This window comes from Lissotriton helveticus, chromosome 8 (genome assembly GCF_964261635.1).
Source record: "Lissotriton helveticus chromosome 8, aLisHel1.1, whole genome shotgun sequence".
NCBI classification, from domain to species: domain Eukaryota; kingdom Metazoa; phylum Chordata; class Amphibia; order Caudata; family Salamandridae; genus Lissotriton; species Lissotriton helveticus.
Window position 1 is genome coordinate 127,750,710 of NC_136069.1, and position 12,340 is coordinate 127,763,049.

A 12,340-nucleotide genomic window follows, 5' to 3' on the forward strand; every position below is an offset into this window, starting at 1 on the left:
TCTCAGCATTGAGAAGGATCATAGCCATCTGGCATGATGTAAAAAAGAGAGATAGCTCTACGGTTTTATCCCTTTGCCTGGGATAAAACCATGTTGCCAGGGGGAGACCAGATGTTCTATGACCCTTCCTAACCAATTGGCCATGATTTTAGAATATAGTTTAGTGTCTGAGTTGATCAAGGAGATCGACCAGTATGAAGATGGATTGTCTACCGGCTTACCTTTTTTAGGGAATATTATGATGTCTGTCTCTTTCCATAGCTCAGGGGGGGGGGAGGGGCTCCATTATACTGCACTCCCTTAAACTAGTCCAGAAGAAGAGGTGTTATAACTGTTCCTAGGATTTTATAAATCTCGAGCGGAATTTTGTCAGGTCCTGCGGCCTTCCCCGACGCAATTCCTAGCAGTGCTAAATAAACTTCCTCTAGAGTAATTTCTTCTTCTTCTAGTTCATCTCTTATTAGCCTATCCAAGCCCCCTCCAAGTTCAGTGCTTGCAGTCAGCCCTGCTAAGCCCTGCACAACTTTCGCTCAATGTTTCTTAATGTCATCTTGGTACAGGATTTGATAATAATGTTGAAACTCTTTAATGATGTCTCCTGGATCGGTATGTACTTGACCATCTATTTTAATGAAAGGTATTACTTTAAAAGATATCCGCTGCCTAGTACGAAGAGCTAACTTCTTACCAACTTGCTCATCATTTTTATAGATGCTATTCCAATGAGATTGATATTCCTTAAAGCAATTATTCGATGTTGAATTTGGTCCCCCTCTTGTCCCTGCATTATTGTCAAGACATGCTTCTCTTCAGCCCTGGCCAGCTCTCAAGATATTTGTTGATTCTTGTTTTCCCGCTTCGTTTTAGCTCTGGCAACAAAGCTAATAGTTTCCCCTCTAAGAGTGGCCTTAAAAGAGTCCCACACAGCCCTCCTGCTAGCGCTAAAATGGTTAATATCAAAATTTTCGTATGCCCTCTCTTTAATGAATTCGTTGAATTAATTGTTCACTAGCAGTTTCCTATCAAACGTCCATTCACTTCGTGGTCTCTTAAAGCTAGATATTTCAACTTCTAAGATCAGAGGGCTGTGGTCAGTTATTAATTTAGGGAGTTTCTTAATCCCAGCTCGTTCTAGTAGATCCCTTGTACCATAAAAGTAATTGATCCTGATATATTTTTTATGCGGGCAGGAGAAATATGTATAGCCGTCATAAGTCAGGTTTTTTAAATCCCTGATATCCACCAGGCCATGACTATTCTTAAGGGAGTTTAAAGCCCTATAAACTCTAGGCTTTCGACCAGAATACCCGCCTAGCCTCTGCTTCCCGACACCAATATTTAAAGAGATGTTTAAATCTCCGCAGAAAATTAAGGGGTTTAGCCATGTAGCAAGTTCTATTTCCAGGTCTTCACATATCTGGGGTCATCTTGGTTTGATCTGTAGACCGAGCATACCGTAACTCCTGTTGCAAGTTCTACTATGGACCACCTCCCCAGGGCATCCACTGCCTTGTGTTTGGCTAAACCTAATGATGTTTTGGCTACAAGGGCCACCCCACGAATATTAGGGGACCGAGTTGTACAAGCCAGGATATTATACCTGCCGACCCTCAATAGTTCTCTTTTCCCCCATGGAATGAGTGTCTCCTGTAAGCAAACTACATCCATGGAGTTTAACCGAATAAGTTCAGCACATCTAATCCTCTTTGCCCTATCATTCAACCCTGCCACATTCCATGAACATATAGTTATCCTCCCCATCTTGGTTTAGCTTCAAATTCCAGGGATCCCCCATTAGTATTTTCTTGCACTTACACTCCTCCACATGGTGGCTCTCCTTCTGCCTTCCATTAATCTCTTTTGACTGTTTCTTCATTTCAATATTAATTCTGGAAATGCTTTTTTATCCTTCTTTTAACCACCACCCTTCCCTTTACCCCACCTCCCTTCTGTCTCTCCCCCAACTCCCCCCTCCACCCACCTCCCGGCACCCCCACCTCCCCCCACGAGGTGTACAGACTCAATCTCTTGAGTCTGTTCGTGATGAATGAGCAACAAAGAGCAAGAGCTCCTATAACCCCAATCTCCACGTATAGTTGTTCCTTAAACATACATTTTGCTCACAGTTTTATAGTTTTATTCCATTTCTAGTAAATCAAAAAAATAAAACACAGTGCTACCTTTACCGCTCCTACTTAATTGCCTCTTGTGAATGATTGTGAATTGTGGACTATTTAGTGCATTGACAGTTGTCCAAGTCTAGCCAGACAGACCATCCAGGTATTCTTTAGCGTTTATTTCCAACAAAAAGAATTTGGTTTGCCCCCCCAGATCAACTTAAGCTGGACTGGATTATTTAAAAAAACTTGCGATTTTATCTCTTGAAATGGCTTAATAAGCTGACGCAGCATCCACCGCTTTTCGACGGTGGAGTGGCAGAAGTCTGGATGGACAAAATAGGAGATCTCGCTCCTAGTTCTTTTTGCTTCTGGCCTTGCTTTCTCAAAAACAGCTTGGCGTAATAAAAAATTGCCAAAATACACCAGGATGGCAGCAGGGAGAGCCCCTGCCCTTACTGGCTGTTTCTGAACATAGGGGACACAGTGGGCACGTTGCACTTCTAAAGCCCAATTCCAATCGGTAAGTTCCGGCAAGGAGTCTTGTAACAAGTCCACCACATATGAGCGAACATCTCCCCCCTCTACCACGTCAGGAACACCAGGCACCTGTAGGTTGTTTCTCCGCGGACGATTCTCAAATTCCTCCAGCTTCCACTTGACGTCGAGTAGCTGTGCCTCATGGGAATCCACCAGCATTTGATTCGTGGCCAGGTCAGTTTCGCTTGAAACAATCCTAGACTTGAGATCTGTCAGTCACTCCCCAAATGCACTACACGTCTTGGTCAGCTTTCGCTCAACCCCTTGCATCTTATGCATGGCTACCTGGGTCTTGTGCCCATCCTGGCGCGTTTCTTCCCAGTGCATCAAAATAGCCTGGAAGATCGCCTCTAGCGTTGGAGGGGTTGGCCCAGAGGGATCGGAGTTAGGTTGATCAAAATGCATAGGATTGGTAAGTTGATTTGTGGGGGTTTAGCCCCAGGCCAAATCCTTCCCCCCTGTCTCTTTTTCTTTTTCCTCAAAATAGTTCTTGATTTAATCCCCTCTGCCTCATCCTGGTCACTATAGCTCACATCTGTCGTGTATGATGAGTCATCCGTCTGTTCACCACATCAGATAAGGAAAAGAAAAAACCACTAAGGGCCAGATGTAGGAAGGCCATTACCGGTAGGTAACGGCCAAAATCGCCCGTTACCGACCGGTAATAGGCTTTTGTTATGTAGGGGGACAATTCACAGATTCGGTATATACCGAATCGGTATTTACCGAATCATCATTTACCGATTCGGTATTTACCGAATCGGTAAATGACATGTAGGAAGCACTTTAAACAGTGCTCATTTGCTTTAAGGATTCGTTATTTACCACCAACTATTAGTTGGTGGTAAATTAGGAATACCTTAGAAAATGCAAATCAATGCATTTTCAACTGTGCCATGTGGCAGACATACATGCCCTTAGGGCATGTATGTCTGCTACATGTGCACACAAGCACTAATCAGGGGTGCAACCGGGTGTCAAAGTGACACCCTGCCACCCTTGACTCTTTGCCTATTTTACCAAATCGGTATTTACCGATTCGGTAATTGACATTCATTCCTATGGGCCTCCAGGCCCATAGGAATGAATGACAATTACCGAATCGGTAAATACTGATTCGGTAATTACCGAATGTTAATGATTCTGTAATTTTTACCGATTTTTTATGTACATAGTAATTACCGATTCGAAAATACCGAATCGGTAAAATTCGGTATTTTCGAATCGGTAATTTACAATTACCTACATCTAGCCCCAAGTTCCTTATACAGATCCGCTTCCCCAATATTAACTTTGCTAACTTTAGAGGCAGCTTGAAGTTGACATGCGTGAGCAATGTTGAGATCAGTGTTAGATAATTGTACTTGAGGCAGTGTAGTTGCAGTGTGTTGCCCCCCCACAGCCCCCAACCATATCCACTGGGTCAGCTAAATGATGGACTTTATGGGCCTTTTCCGCGGTTGGGATTTTGATCTGTCCGTCTGGCAACAAACACTCTAATCCCCCAGCTACAGTCAAAGTCAGAGTCAGAGGGGGGAGCTATCGGACATACCTTCGGTGTTGACAGGCCCCCCGTTTTGACCGTCTGGCCAGCCCTCTCAGCAGATCAACCACAGTGGGGCCAGCCAGACATCCTTTTTCTGAACTGCCCCACCTCTTCCTCTTCTTTCCAGGTCCTGGTCCGCCCCGTCCCCCGTCGACCACGTCTCAGAGTCTGTGTAGGCGACACCACTGCCACCGGAGACGCCGCCATCTCCACGCATGCATCCCCTGACTCGGACATCCCCGCAGCGCCAGTCTGGCTATTCTTGCCTTAGCGGCCGCTGCGGCCATCTTAGGACCCATCTCGGCAGACCAAGCAGATTCCGCAAGCCTGGCTGCGCCCTCAGGTTTCGCTGTAAGGTAAGGCTCCCTATGGTGGATTACATCGGCCTTAGAGAGTATTCTGCCAAGATGCCTTAACACAGCCAGTCCAATTGCAGTTCCCAATAAGTGAAGGTAGCTCCTACCGGGCTTGGGGGAATACTGTAGCTCCGCGCTACTAATTTCTAGGTTCATCTCTCCAAGTTTCTTAGTGCAGCATCATAAGTTCTTTCTGGCTCTCTCAGCTCAGTGTGCACAAACGGTCTCAAGCGACGGCCATCTTGCCTCTCCTCCATGGGGTCCAAGAGAGACAAAATAATGATGTAGCTGAAAAATTAGTTTTGGCAGCTGCAGATTCTGTTCCAACACCTTCTCCAGTGAGATAAATGCATTTCTGGTGTTGAAAAAGTGATTGCCATCATTTCTACAGTCTTAAAAGCCTGGTAGTGAAAGCAGTTTTCGGTCTTATTTTCAGATTGTATTTTCAAATTATTAATTTCATAAGATACTTAAGAACAGAAATGTTATGAGCAAATGAGGAAATGAGTTTAAAGCATGTAGGCCAGTTTTCTCACATGGATAAAATACTGCAGCAGATGAACAGCACTAACGGAGAAGAGGTAGTGAAAAGCTTTCCTGTTAAACACAGCTGTTGTCAAAAGAGAACAGTGATGTCCATCCGGCGCTGCAAGCTGAGACAAATTGTCCTGGACTACATCTCACTTTCTCTCTCCAGATATAAAGCGGCTCATGGATGCCCCCTGGGTGATGTAGTCCTATACAGGCAGGCCTCCAAGAAGATGTACATGTATGTGGAACACAACCCCTATAAAGCTCCAGTACTGCAGCAAGCTAACTGAGCAGGTACAATCTGTCAAAGTTACAAACGCCACTCGTTTCAGCAGCACCCAGTGCTCTGTGGTTTACAATGGTAAAATAACTATTAGAAAAATGTTACTGGTAGTTTGTGAATAACAAAAAAAAATTAACTTACACAACAGTGTAATTTTTTTAATTTTTTTAATAAGTGGCATACAAAGAGCACTTCCCTCCCCCGACCATTACTCCACCCTCTCATAGAAGCACTTGAGTCAATTTGGTCTTCACAGTGTGTATTTTTATTAGATTACATTTCTGGCCAATTACTCCATTGGCCTCTCTTATTTATTGGAAAAATTCTTTAAATACTTTGCTTATAAACATCACAGCATTCAAACAAGCCATCAAATATACGTTGTCATTATATTTACAACCCGCTCTCCAAGGGGTCTTTTGCTTTACCTTCGGGCTGTGCCAGCAGGTCACAACCAAGATAGCCTGCTCTCCTTAAGCTGACCGCCCTCCGGTCAGCAGAGCCACAGGTAAATAATCTGCCACCACTTGTGACAATATTTACAACAAGGGGTGGTGAGGGACAGAGTCTCTGAATTAAGCAGAATACCCTCACCCAGTCAAGAGATCTGGGCTAGATCCAACACCGTTTTTTAGCTCATTGCACCATCCCAGTTTCAGAACCTGGCTGTATGCAAATTAGTCTGTCCCTGGCCCAGTGCATCATGGGAACAGGGCAGACCAGACTACAAAAGCCAATTCTTACACTGGGAAGGAAACAAGCTTCCGGGGACCGGTTTCTGGCATTACAGCTGTCTTCGGCCCGGCTTGCTGGAATCCTGATGGTGCAATGAGCAAGGGACTCATGTCTGAGTATACCCTTCCACGCTTAGGGTGGACAAAAATATTTACAACAAGGGGTGGTGAGGGACAGAGTCTCTGAATTAAGCAGAATACTCTCACCCAGTCAAGCGATCTGGGCTAGATCCAACACCGTTTTTTAGCTCATTGCACCATCCCAGTTTCAGAACCTGGCTGTATGCAAATTAGTCTGTCCCTGGCCCAGTGCATCATGGGAACAGGGCAGACCAGACTACAAAAGCCAATTCTTACACTGGGAAGGAAACAAGCTTCCGGGGCCGGTTTCTGGCATTACAGCCGTCTTCGGCCCGGCTTGCTTGAATCCTGATGGTGCAATGAGCAAGGGACTCATGTCTGAGTATACCCTTCCACGCTTAGGGTGGACAAAAATATTTACAACAAGGGGTGGTGAGGGACAGAGTCTCTGAATTAAGCAGAATACTCTCACCCAGTCAAGAGATCTGGGCTCGATCCCTACACTGCCCACCGCATCCGTGAACAATTCTAACTCAGCGTTGGAACTACTCGGCATTTGCCACATCACAGAGCCATTAAAATTCTCGAAAAAGTCTTTCCAAATGGACAAGTCATTCCTTACCTCTGCTGACAACCTAATGCGATGGTGTTTGGCGCGAAGCCCAGACATTGCCCTTGCGATGCTCCTGGAGAAGGCCCTGCCCATCGGTATCACTCTTAATGCGAAGTTCAACTGACCCACGAGCACTTGCAACTGGTGTAGTGTCACCTTCCGTGACCCCAAGCAGGAGTCGAAGGCTGCCTTGAATGCAGTCACCTTTGACCTGGGAAGCCTACATACCCCTTCTCTAGTATCTATTTCGATGCCTAGGAATGCTAAGCACGTAGTTGGCCCCTCCGTCTTTTCTGAGGACAGCGGCACGCCCAGTGCTTTTGGCGAGTTGCTGGAAGCCCAGCAGGGCCTTCCTGCATGACTGCGATCCCTGGGGGCCCATGAACAAAAAATCGTCTAGGTAGTGTACCACCCCATAGGATGCAACTGTTGTTAGGAATTGTTAGACTGCCCACTCCAGGAACCTGGCGAATGTCTCGAACACCGCACAAGCGATTGAACAACCCATGGGCATGCAAAGGTCAATGAAATACTCCCCTCTGAAGGTGAAACCCAAGAGCCTGGTATCATCCGGATGCACTGGCAAGAGTCGAAATGCTGCTTCAATGTCAGATTTAGCCATTAAGGCTCCCCTGCCCAGCGCCTGTAACCTCTGGATTGCTATGTCGAATTTTGTATAACGCACAGTGCATAGATCAGGGTTGAGCTTGTCATTGACAGATAAACCTGGGGGGCTTGACAAATTGTGTATCAAACAGAACTTCCCTTCCTCTTTTTTAGGTACTAAACCTAGGGGTGAGCACACTAGGTTAGGCTTCGGTGGCTGTTGGAATGGACCCACCACCCTCCCCAGGGCCACTTCTTTCATGATTTTTTGTTCTGCCACTTCCATGTTCTGCTGCACTGAGTTTTGGTTGCGCGGGGGAGCATTGGCGGGAGTAGCAGAGGACGGAATGCGGAAACCAGAGTTAAAGCCATTTTGTAAAAAGTGGGCATCTTGCAACTTGTCATATTTGCTAAGGAGGTGTGTCAGCACATGTAGTTTAATGGGTGTTGGCAGATTTCTCGGATGTTTGGGGGGGCCGACCTTTGGCTGATGTATAGGCCGGCTGCTCCCTTGGCCTCCCTGACTTTTTGAAACATCTGGTTTCTGGGTGGGATTGTCCCCCACAAAAGGAACAACAGTGCTTGTATCTGCACCCTGCACCTCTAGTGCATTCATTCTTGTTATACAGCCAGCAGGCCTGTTTCTTATCTCCTGCTCCCCTGTCCCCCCGAAAGGACTGATTGTGAGCCGGGTAACTGGTCTTATTCGCGGGCACGGGCACCGCTGAGTAAAATACGGCATGCCAATTTTTAATTTCCCGTGGGTCCCAAGTTATCCCCGGGTGCACCGCCTTCATTTGGGAAAACTTAGTGTCATATTGCAACCACCCGTTCCCTGGAAACTCAGAGGCCGCCCCGTGAATCAGTGAAATATAGCTAATCAACTGGGGTGCCACTGCAGGGTACCTCTCGGCCATAATGGCCGCATAGATAGCAAAACCTGTGATCCAATTCTTTATTGACCAGTCGACCCACACCTTCTTGTGTTGGTACTCCCCTTCTTTACCTACCCTGGCTTTACCCGGGACCACCCCGGCATTAATGAGATCAAATACATCAATATATTCTCCTTTCAAAATCTTCTCTTTGGTTTCCATAGGCACATGCCATGTTATCTCTGCTGAAGGTGATAAGGCCATGGAGGCTGATCCGTAAATCAGGGGGCTGTAAGCTAATGCGGTTTGGCCCCCTACTACCGCCCCCCCCTGGCACTTGGGCTGGGAGACCTGATGTTCCTGCGACTGTTGCAGCGATGTTCCCTGTCTGCCCTTGTGTTGGCGTCATCAGTACACTTGGGGATTGCCCCATAACCACAGGCCCAAGAAACCCGGGGTAAGCTGCTGTAGCCACCATTGTGCTAGCTGAGTAATTATTGAGAGCTTGCCCGTGTGATGTTGCTGCTAATATACCTGGGGATTGGGCAACTCCCCCAGACTGAACCCACACCTGTGCTATGCCGCTGCCTGGATGTGCGACTACTGGGGCCGCGGCTATCTGTGCCAAAGGCCCCTCTGCATTTGCAACGGGGGCCAAAGCCGGCTGCGAAACGTTATTCTGTGTATTGATTCCCCCGCTCGCCCCTGTAGAAGGGGTGTTACTGTCTTGCTCTGGAATCGAAACCAAGTCTGTTGTCTCAAGCACCCCTTTCTCACCTGCAGATGCTGCTTGCAAACCCCCGGTTCTGGGACGCTTTTCTCTAGACGCCTCTTGAAATCTTTCTGGTGTGCGCTGGGCTCGCTTGCCCCACCCTGTTTCTTCCTGCCCATCTGTTCCTGCCCCTTCTTTGAAGAGCTTTAGCGCCCAGTCGACTCCTTTTTCTTTCGTGAACTACAGTAGCTCCGTCAACGCCAAGTAATCATCCTTTCTAGCTTGGGCCCCTTTGCCCTTCGTTGCCCGTTTAGGCGGCATTCTTAATAAAATGGAAAAGTTAGTTCCACACCAAAATTTTGTATGCTTTGGAATTAGCGCCTAGTTTTACCGCTGAATTACTTCTTATACACAACATGCCCCTTTCCCTGCATTCTCCACGTGCCCAATATGCCCCTTTTCGCACCCCGAGCCCCGAACTGCCCGTGTGTGCAACCTTAAATTAGCTACCTTGCCCTCTTTTCGAGATGGCTACTTATATGCGTGCTAGCCCGCTAGTGTACTTCAACAAATGGCCCCCTAGACCCAGTATTTCAAACGGACATGCTGCGATGCGGTGCATCTAATGACCATGCGCTGCGCGTGACGATTGTAATTATCGGTTACGCTGGCAATTCAGTTACGTACTTCTTACAGCTCCCTGCGCTGCCCCGAACTCTAATGACGACGCCAAACGGCGAATATGGTTGGTAAATGCCACATATCGCGCAAAGGATGCTATGAGGCTTAATGAGGCTACGCTACTCGCGACCAAGCAACAACCCTTCGCCAAGAGGCCACGTACGCCGCCCGCATCCGTCTGCACACGCCATGCTCCGGGCGATACCACCCCCCAATCACACACTCACATGGCGTAGACACGCATTCGGAGCCTTCCTCCGTGCAATCTCCCGACCGCATCATGTTACGGTCGCTCCCCCCGCAACCGGATGGCTAGGCGCCCACGGGAGCCACAACACGGATAGTCAACCTACTGCGCTCTTGGGAATTAATCCCCTCATACTCATGTACCCGCACTCCCACGCGGTACTCACAGTCCATGGTCCACAATCGCGTTTAATTAGATAAACTAAACTTATTAAATCATATCCACAGGCACACTGTGAGGCCCGCTCACCTGCGCTTTTAGAGTCACTTGGCTCGACGTCCGTGATGCCGCACCCGGCTCCTCCCGCAGTAACTTCTTGTGCGAGCTCCAACCCCCGGGAAGGCGAGTGGACAAAAGAGGGGTTGCCCACTGGCTCGCTGGCTTTTCAAGCCTCGCGCCACTTAATTACTTCCCGGTCGTCGGTCTTGCTTGTCTCCTTAACTTCCGCTTGTGGATGGTATTCCCTTTCCGGGTCAAGCGACCCGGAAGGGATTCCTACACTTGCCAGGCCCTTTGCTCCCCCTAACGGCGCCACGCCCACTAGGTGGGGTGGCGCCCCTCAATTTATTTTTAACCTTGGTGGGTACATTACACACAAACAGAGAGAGTCGAATCTCTTCCAAGGTAGCACTTCACCTTGGATATACCGTTAAAACACAGCCATTCAGCCCACATCCCGGAGATCGGGCGGTGGTAATTGCAAGCCTTCGCAGCTCTCACCTGACTATGATGCATGCACCACACAAGAAATTGCCTTCACAGTTTCCTCTGTTATTGTATTTTATAACTAACCTATAACCCAACTATAACCGATGCCTCCAACTCTACAACTCACTCCGTTATCATAAGGTGCGTCTCTATAGGTCATAAAAGGGTCCCATTTCGCTTCATAATGTGGGTGGCTTCATACGTGACAGCAACCCCATCTGAAATGGACCTCCACAAACTTTTCAGTATTCATCACTCCAAAGTAGTATTAATTACATCATCTCGCGGCCCAGGAATGAGGTCCCCCTCCCCCCTTCTGTGTCCTCTGCCATAGTGGCTAGGCGTTGTTTATATTCCACATATAGCCCCCAAAAATTCGTAGGCCTGCTCCTTAGTGGCAACAGATCACTGTAGTTCTCTGTCTGGGTACAACAGTAGGTCAAGTCCCCGTCCCATTGTTCTAACGTAGGGAGCGGTCCCCTCATCCAGCCGCTAGCAAGTCTGCGCTTAGCCAACAGCATTCCCATATCTACCAAACGTCTCTGGGCCTTAGGCAGTACCTGCGAGTAACCCTGCAGAGCCAGTGTGGGGGATGGGGCGAGCTCAGTATCTATTATCTTACCTAAAGTGTGAAACAATTTGTCCCAGTACTTCTGCACCCCGTGACACTCCCAGGATAAATGCATGAACCCCGCATTACTAGCCCCGCATCTGTCACAGGTCACATCATCTCGCAGACCAAATCTGCACAGTCTCTCCGGCGTATGATAGACTCTATTGATAAATTTAAAGTGTATTAATCTATGTCTTCCATTTAAGGAAATCCGCCTCGTGTTGTTGCAACAGTATCTCCACATGTCATCCTCAACTGCAATCCCCAGGTCCCTTTGCCACTCAAGCCGGGCCTTACTATACCCAGTAGCTCTACCTGTGATAGTCATCCTTTACAAGGTGGAAACCAGTTTCCGGGGGGAGTCTGTCTTAATAACGTGCGTGAGTTCCAACAACTCAGCCGGTTCTGCTAAATCGTCACCCAATTGCTCCCGCCACACCCCCCCATCTCTGTGAAATTGGAAGCGTTGTAGCCCAGTTTACGCCATATTTGGCGGGAGCACTGCAACAAGCGTTTTAAGCACCCCCTCTTCAAACATGTCTCCAGCCTTTTTTATACCCATATCGTTCAGAGCCGTGATCACACCCTTTTCCAAGCATGGCAAAAGCCAAGCCATCCACTCGATGGGCCTTGATAGGGAGTACAGCAGCGCCCCCGAGTGGCACTGCAGCAATGCCTGCCACGCATGTCTGGGCGAGTTCAAAGAGTCCAACAAACCAGTGCGTCTGTCTACCGGGTCAAATACCACAGCCGGCAGTGGCCTAGGTGCCGCATAGAGTCTCTCAAGTTGAACATACGGTGCATTCTCATCGTTATGTATCTAACTATGCACAACTGCACCCTGCGCCACTCTGTAGTATAGCTCAAAGTCAGGAGCCCCCAAACCGCCAAGGTGGTACGTTAACACCATTACATTCCACTGTACCCTGGCCTGCTTTGCCGCCCATGCCGGTTTTATCATCAGAGACTTAAGACGACCAAAGAAATATTTCGGCAGTACCATAGGTATGTTGGTAAAAAGGTACAGCAACCTTGGCAATACGATCATTTTCATGATCGAAATTCTACCTATCAGCGAGAGCGGTAGGGCCTTCCAG